Raw genomic sequence first — 6,517 nt, forward strand, 5'->3', positions numbered from 1 at the left:
CCTTTAAAGCAACAAAGAATTGGACCATTAAAAAGAAAAACATTCCATTGAACTGAAAAATAAACTATAAACTGTGAATGTGAAAATGAATGCCTAAGAAAAAAGTGTGTTTTCTTCTTTCTTATGCCTGCTTATGCCTTGGATAGATAATGAAAAACTGAATTCTAAACAAAAATGCCACAGTGATTGCATACTAATACTTCAGTCTGACTTGCATGGTAACAAAGGTAATAATAATAATAAGAATAAAATATGTGAGATGATATCCAAATGAACAGATAGAGAAAATCCCATCAAGTCTACCATTTATGTAACTTCTTTTCCAATAGCGCATAAGAAATTTCATAATCATTCAATTAACTTGGCAAAGATATGCTAAAATATGTTCTGAGACTGGTCACAAAATTTCATTATTGATTTCAAAGTCTTTAATTACTCAGTCCTCCTTCATCTTCTCCAAATTTCAACCTGTGTGTGTGCATGAGTGTGTGTATGTGTGTGTAGCCCCATTAAAAAGAATCCGGGGAAAAAGGCTGTGGTTCAATCAGTTGGGCTCCCGTCTGCCATATCCTTGTGAATGCTAGCTGGCCCATGCAACATGGAGAGTTGACAGCCAGGGTGCCACAGACAGCTGGGGCAGCAAGATGGCACAACAAAAGGGAGACAAGCAGATACAGAAAAAAAAAAAATGCGCAGCGAATGGACACAGAGAAGAGACAGCAAAGAATGGAACAAGCCGCAGGGGTGGGGTGGAGGGATAAATCAATCAATCAATCAATCAATCAATCTTAAAAAAAAAATCTGGTGGGCTTCCATAGGGCTCCTGTCCCACTAAAGCAGACGCAACAAGTAAAGACAAAGATTCCATTCTGTTTTGATGGGCTGCAGCTCATTCTTTTTTGTTTGCTTTTATTCATTTTTTAAATATTACATTCAAAAAATATGAGGTCCTCATATACCCCCCACTCACCTCACCCCACTCCTCCCCCCCATAGCAACATTCTCCTCCATCATCATGAGACATTCATTGCATTTGGTGAATACATCTCTGAGCATCGTTGCACCTCATGGTCAGTGGTCCACATCATAGCCCACACTCTCCAACGATCCATCCAGTGGGCCATGAGAGGACATACAATGTCCGGTAATTGTCCCTGCAGCACCACTCAGGACAACTCCAAGTCCCCAAAATGCCTCCACATCTCATCTCTTCCTCCCATTCCCCACACCCAGCAGCCACCATGGCCACTTTCTCCACACTAATGCCACATTTTCTTGGATTACTAATCACAATATTTCATTAATAGAATATCAATAAGTCCACTCTAATCCTTATTCTATTCCTCCATCCTGTGGGCCTTGGACTGGTTGTGTCCACTCCATATCTATATTAAGAGGGGGCTTAGATTCCACATGGATGCTGGATGCAATCCTCCTGCTTTCAGTTGTAGGCACTCTTGGCTCCCTGGTGTGGTGGTTGACCTTCTTCACCTCCATGTTATCTGAGTGGGGTAAATCCAATAAACCAGAGTGTAGAAGCTGAAGTCTGTTGAGGCTCAGGGCCTGGCTATCACATGGTCAGTCTGGAGATTCAGATCCCCTGGGTATATATTAAACCCCAGCACCAACTACAATTCTGGTAAAGTAACAGGAAAGGCTTGTGAAAAAAGATCACATGTGAGTCCTGCTCCATTACACAGAAACACCAACCCCAAAGAAGGACCAACTGACATGGCACTGAACTCCATCTGCCATGACCATAGAGCCTATGGGTCTCTGTACCCCTCAGAAGAACCAATACCCGGGGTTGTATCTACTTTATCTGTCTCTGGGACTCTGCTGGGGTGTGCATAAGGGTGACCCCTCTGATAACCTCCCAGCTCCTTTTTGGAGACTCATAGTCATATAAACTCATTTGATCTTTCCATTTCCCCCTTGATTCAGGTCAAAAAGCATGTTTAACTCCTGTTATTATATGTAGACTGATATATTCCGCTCATTCTTATTGAATCTAATTTACACTTGCACTCCTCAATAATATATGTATCCTTTCCTTCAAACAACTTTTCCTGTAGTCTTAAAGCTCTAGCATCAAACAGATGCAAAGTTGACAGTCATTCTGCAAACGTGTAAATGACCTCTGCAAATGCCTTGGGTCAAATCCCTCTAACCAATTGCTCATCGACTATTGACTAATTTACCAAATATACCCATCTTTGTATACAAATGAATTAGATTTTTATGGGAAGATTTTTATGGCTAAACTTCTAAAATCTGATCATTAACATAACAATTTCAAAATTATCTGTATGCTTTCTTCTTAGCACTTTCTCAAATCGTTTTCTACGTGAAGATGTATCCTACCCAAGAAAACAATAACTAATAAATAGGCTTTAGCATTTTATACATCTTTATTGAATAGAAATTCATTCCTTTGAATTGGTTGAATAATTATGCTTTGGTTATTGTTGGCTAATATCGTAGAAGAAAAATATGTTCTTTTTTAAGAAAAATTATATGAGGCATAGTAATGTGCCTTGAAACATTGTCCAAAGGTTTCACAAATCTATTTAAAAGATTTGCTAGAGCTTAATGACTCAAACTTCTGATAATCAAAGTTTGAATGGTCAAAGAAAGTGTATTTCTTCTTTATTTTTAATATTGTCCACGGAATATGTTTTCAATGTATGTTATTTCCTTTCCCTGGAGTAGCTAACTTTTATTTTTACTTTATATTGAAAATGAAAGAGGCACAGTAAAAAGCAAAATGAATTTTGACATGTTTTACTCATAAGAAAAATTCAGACTTCCACAGCACTGAATCTTATCAGAACAGTTCCCTATAGAAAGCTAAACTCAGAAATTGAGCCAGGATTTTAAAACTCTGTAGATTTGGTGGAAAGTAATATCAGGAAACTGTAAGTATCCCTTTGCTAAACCATACTTTTACTGCATGTTTGTTTGAACTAGTTTTGTTTACTGTACCAAAAATAAGAAATCTAAAATAAAAGTTGCCACAGTTAAGAAGCCCTTCAACTATTGTTTGAATACAAATTAGCTGTTGAAGTTTACTAACTTACACTGTTAATAAGTCAGGCCTGAAACTTTAGAAACCTGGTTCAACTTGGAAATTGTGGGAAAAGAAACTGATTAAAACTATGGTAACACAATGGCAGTGCTGCTGTTTTCTCCACATTTCTTTCTCCATTCCCTCTGTATGTTTGAATATCACAATGTTTGGCCTAGACTACAGGACAAAATTCTTTTTCCAAATTGGCCAAATGACAAGGAGGCTAAGGCAATCCTAAAAATGGAAAACTACTCTTGAGAGAATTAATCACAGAGGGACTTTCTTGGCTATGAGGGGGACAGTCATTACATTTAGCTAGATAATTTAAAATTTTAATTAGGGAAAGAAAGAAAAATTGTTCAAGTAAACAACACCTTGAAGGAAAAGACACAAAACAAGAAGTCAGTTCTGTGCGCAGATTTTTTTTCTTTAATCACAAGGATAAACATAGGCAGGGGCAGCTTACTATTTGGATCAATTAAAGTTAAGTTTCTCAGTCAACGTTGTACTGTGCATACTCCATTCCCAGTGTCCTTGGAATCACAACCCTCAATATACAATATTAGTATTGCAGTGACAAAATACATGTGAGTTAAATAAGCACTACTTAGGAACAGAAACTCAGATGATTTATTTATGTAGAATATCTGAATATTCCTGGGTAGCACATTAAAAAACCTTTAAAATAAATTGAAGGATGTGTTGTGCTGATTACTAGGATGAGTTGGTAATGGAAACATAATTAACCACAAATAAATCTATAAATCCAATGAGTCCAAATGAAGGTATCTGACTAACTGATTTTAAAAACATTTGGAAGATCAAAGCTCAAGTAATACTCATGGTAATTCTTTAAAAAAAGAGATGATATTTTTCAAAATGGCATTGCCAAAGAAATAACAATACAAAGATCAATGATCAGTACCTGCATTTCAGAAATAAACCAACACTTTTGGAAATTTGTAAAGAACTGAAATCACATTAGATAACAATTAATAAATATATTTTTCAAAACCTGGTATTGGGAAAACTGGCTCTCCATATGTTATGTGCAGAATCATGTTATATAAACATTTTAAAAGAAAATCAACATATTACATGGAAAATAAAACAAAAGTAGTATTTATCTTCTATCACATAAATAAATTATAGATGAAATAATTCAATATAAAAGCAAAGTAGAAGAAAATATAAGGAGGATATTTTTAAAACATCATAGGGGAGCAGATGTGGCTCAAGCTGCTGAGCACCCACTACCCCCATGCCAGGTCCTGGGTTCAAATCCCAGTGCTCCTGGAAAAACAATAAAACAAGCAACAAGCAAAACAAGAGGAAAAAACAACTCAGGGAAGCTGATGTGGTTCAGTGGTTCAGTGCTGACTTCCCATATATGAGGTCCCAGGTTCAATCCCTCGTCCCTGGTACTTCAAAACAAACAAACAAACAAACAAAAACAAAAAACAAAAAAAATCATATGACAGAAGGATTTTTTGAGCAATTCCTAAGAACTACAATCAGAAAAGATTAATGTTTTTATATGGTAATGTAAAATGGAGAATATGAAAAAAGCTTAATTTTCATCAGAGGTAAGCACTAGCTTGGGAGAAAATATTTCCAATATATATAAGGATAATTGTTTTAATATCTAGAATACAATGAGTACTGTAAATAAAAAGGAATAAATCACCATAAAGAGGAAAATTATTTAATGATAATATCTAACACTGACTTAACTTTATATAGCAGATGTTGTATGTATATTTTATTTTCATTGACTCATTTAATCCTCCCAGTAATAATATGAAGTAAGTCTTTTTATTATTATCATTCGTGGAGTGAGTTGCTGTACAGTGTGCTATGGGAACACAGGTTCAGGCACAACAGAAACTTTCAGCAAATGACTGTTTTATTATTACACAGAAAAAGGGTCCAAAAAAGCAGGGAAAGAGATCCCATCATGGCTCTTCTGTGGAGACCACCTACTTAGGTCAGGGTGGGTGGGTGTCAGCTCCACAAAATCACACTTTAGTCAGAGAGGAGAGATCCTGTGGCCATTTTAGGGTTGAATATGTATATATCCCTGGGGCTGGAGGCTTTGTCACTGACACTTCTGTCCTGGTAAGCAACTGAGGCTGCTGGTTCCTGGTTTGTTGTTCAAGGTATCATCAGACCTTTTCATTAGACCTAATACCTCCCTAGGACTGTGGACTGGAAACATACTTAAAACATTTGCACACAATAGAATAGGGAAGGGCTGAGAGATGACTACTGAGCATATCTCTGATATCCCCAATACCCTTATTTGAGACACCTGTGGTGGTGGTATCAGAGATGGTGGCCAGGTATATAGGCTCTTGGCTTCAATGGGAGAAAGAATTCAAGGATGAGCCACAGATTAATTAAACTGGCAGAGGATTTAATGGAGGGTAAAGCAAGGAAAAGAAAGTACAACTTTCAGAGGTAAAGGCAGGCATTTGCAAGGGAAAAATGTGAAGTTCTCCCTCAGGGTCCCCTGTTTTATGGAGGTAGAGGACTCCAGGCCTGCTCTGATTGTCATATTTGAGACGAAACGGGAGAACTCTATTGGGTGATTTGATTTGCTTAGGGCTGTGGGGGTTGCTGTCCAGCTGTTCTCCATGAGTTCTACATTGGCTGGCTTGTTGGCTGGTGGTAATTGGCCTCTGGTCATTGTCCATGAGATTTGAGGTGACCTAAAAATGTGTGGGGGTGGGGACGGAGTCCCCCCCTGTCCATACCCTCTTTTCCACCATGTAATGATGTTGCTGGTTGCCTTCTGATAATGCAGCCCTTGGTGTGTGTGCGTGTAAGCTACAGGGTGTGCGCTTATAAGCTGAAGGATGTGTGCTTATAAGCTTCAGGGTGGGTGCTTGTAAACATGGTAAATCTTTCTGATGTTTTCTTTCAGTCATTCCATAACTAGACATCAAAGAGCTTCTGGAAAGAATGAAGAAGTATAAATCATGGTCCCTGGTGTGGAGCAATTGGGAATGGAGAGGCACTTGGCAAATTTCTTCCTTCATTCTAAGAACCGCAAGATAGCAAGTGTTTCAGGACCACAGAGTAACCAGGGAGTATAAAACAAAATGAGGCTAAAAGGCAGAAAATAAGATACATGGGATTTTTTGGACTGTTAGAAAAATTGATATTTAGCCTAGGAGTAATGGAAAACATAGAAGTGTTTTGAAGCACCTGTACATTACCAGGTTTGCATTTTACTAAAGGTAATATCATAGGTTTGAGTTTTAGAAAGGGTGAAGGACATAGTGGGAAGAGTTTGGAAAGAAGTATGCAAGACTGGAAGAGGGAGACCAGAAATGAAATTATATATTATAATATATAGTAAATAGAAAGATAATAGCATGTTATACTAGGACATTGGCAGTAGAAACAGAGAACTGCAGAGATTACATGATGAGGACATTCAAA

Source organism: Dasypus novemcinctus, chromosome 4 (genome assembly GCF_030445035.2).
Source record: "Dasypus novemcinctus isolate mDasNov1 chromosome 4, mDasNov1.1.hap2, whole genome shotgun sequence".
NCBI classification, from domain to species: domain Eukaryota; kingdom Metazoa; phylum Chordata; class Mammalia; order Cingulata; family Dasypodidae; genus Dasypus; species Dasypus novemcinctus.